Genomic DNA, 2,595 nt, shown 5'->3' with positions numbered 1-2,595 from the left:
TTGGGGGTGGTGGAAAAAGACTGAAATACCCCTGAAAATTAAAATTTACAACTGAAATGCCGTTTGGGATCTCACCGCGATGCGCTAAGGCTTTCACCGCTATAGCCACCACTACACGGTGCAATCGTGGTGAGCTGCTATTTTGAAAATCCTAATGTGGTCCAAACCTCGTTCAAAAAATCTGAAACTCACCCGAGATATGCTACTTACATGCTTGAACATGAATCATCTCAAAAACTTACGTCTCAGGGTCGGAAAGTCCAATTTAAAAATCATTGAAATTATGAGGCCAAAAATAAAACTAAGTCTCCAACACTTAGCTAAATTTAAGGGTTCTAAGCATCTTGTGCATATACTAAAAACTGAACTGAACTAAGAAAAGTATGGGGTATTATAATATCTCTCCCTTGGGAGCATTCGTCCTTGAATGAGACTGATTAAGGTGAGAATATCAAAGGAACTATGATTACATACTGAACACGCATAACTGTAAACATGATTACATGACTGATTCTAAAGCATGGTGACTGACTGAACCAATTGGTGAATGCATGCAATGACATTAAGGTGAGTATATGACTGAGATAGAAATAAGAGAGTCAACTTATGAGTAACCACAACCTTAGGCTGGATCTAGTTTCGTGAAAAAAAGTTGAGAGATTCAGTACATGAAAACTCAAGGGTGTTACAACATCTCCCCCTTGGGATAGTTTATCCCCTGAATGATACTAGCTTAACTGAAATACTAAGAAAAGACTGAGATAATGCATAGGACTCTTACGAACTGAAACATGACTGAATATCTGGAATCTATAACTGAGGCCTGAGGAATAGAGTATCAATGACATAAATTTATCAAGAAATCAAATCTGAGGATATACATAACAAAAATCTAAATTTCGTTGATCATTGAGAGTGTATCCTGAGTACTAGGACTGAACATACTGTAAAACATGAGTACTTGAATCATGAGCTGCATGACTTGATTTTGGAGTTCGTAACTTCATGGACAATGGTTCTTACTGATGGGTAAATTGAAACTCCTTATACTAGGGACTGAAAGTGTACAAAATTTTCTATGATGTGCATGAACATGAACTATGATCATGGAACTGACATGTAAGGTATGAGTAGATATCATGATGACTGAAAACCTTGCACTGAGATAAGAATGAATTGGGCCTTTTTCTTTCAAGTGTTGTTCCATAACACGCTGGCATCACTACTAGAACCAGACTTGGTTACTTGTTCTATCATCTCCCCCTTAGCTTAAAGTCATCACTCTAAATCTGGGAACCACTTAATCAACATCTCTAAAGTAAATTGCCATCGCTTTACTCTGGAATCTAGGGTATAATACTACGCATAACTGGTAAACTCACCCTAAATGACTATGCCCAATAATGTAAAACTTGTTACTGGTAATTTCTTCTGATATACAACTCCTAACCCTCTATTGCCCCAACAATCATCACGTAGCAACTTAAAATTGAATAACTTAAAATTTTCAACTTCTCTTTCTATTAGCTCAACCTTCAAAGATTCAAACTTAGATTTTAACACATAACATGGATATCCCCAAATCTTTAATAACCATACTACTTTCATCGTAGCCTACAAATATCATATCTAACACATATGGTTTGAATCAACAAACCTAAATTCATACATACACTACTTCAAGCCTACTAATTCATCTTTCGTCCTACTAGCCCCATGAAATATAATCTACTCAAATTCAGATAACACCATCCCAACTCTAATATTGTCTAAACTTTGGGTTTCATACCTCTAATTCTAGATCATATGCTATCATAGAATTCTGAGAAAGAATCTAAAATACATCTGACTCCTAAGCACTAAGGTACTACCTCTTCATTCAATAATCAGTTTATTCAGAAACTGAAACTGAATGACTCTATTAATTAAATCAATTGAAGTGATTTTTTGGTATACTAAAACCGACAGTGTCTGTATACTCGTCTGGCCAGGATAAATTTACCCACTAAGGTAGACATTGAAAATGGCTCTGCTAAGGTTTCAGGACTGACACTGAACTCGACAACTAAATAGGGGGTGGTGTTACAAAGAGGAAGTGAAGTTTCGGGGTCTACTAAATCATACCCAAGAATATAATAGGCCTGTAACTTACCCATAATCGCATCAGGATAAGGTTGTTAAGTGGGCCGGGCTGGGTCAACCCGGAATCAGCTTTTTAAAGTTATTCGGGTTGTGGGCCGGGTTGGGCCTGGGTTGGGGTTAAGTAGGCCGGTCTGATCCGGGCTCAACAGTAAATATTTAAAAATAGCCCTAACCCGGCCCACTTAACCCAACCTGGTCAAACCCGGTCAAAAATTAAAAAAAAAGTTTTTTTCAATGTACACTATATATACCTACCTATATACATTTTAAATACGTTAAACAACATATATACACTATATATATAGTATATACTACATTAGAATTTAAAAAATATAAACACAATTACACATATATACGCACCATTCGATGTATATGTATTACTTTGAAGTTTAAATAAAATATACTACAATATATATACATTACAATATATATATATATATATATATATATATT

This window comes from Capsicum annuum, chromosome 9 (assembly GCF_002878395.1).
Source record: "Capsicum annuum cultivar UCD-10X-F1 chromosome 9, UCD10Xv1.1, whole genome shotgun sequence".
Lineage (NCBI taxonomy): Eukaryota > Viridiplantae > Streptophyta > Magnoliopsida > Solanales > Solanaceae > Capsicum > Capsicum annuum.
Note: the sequence above shows the minus strand (reverse complement) of the source record.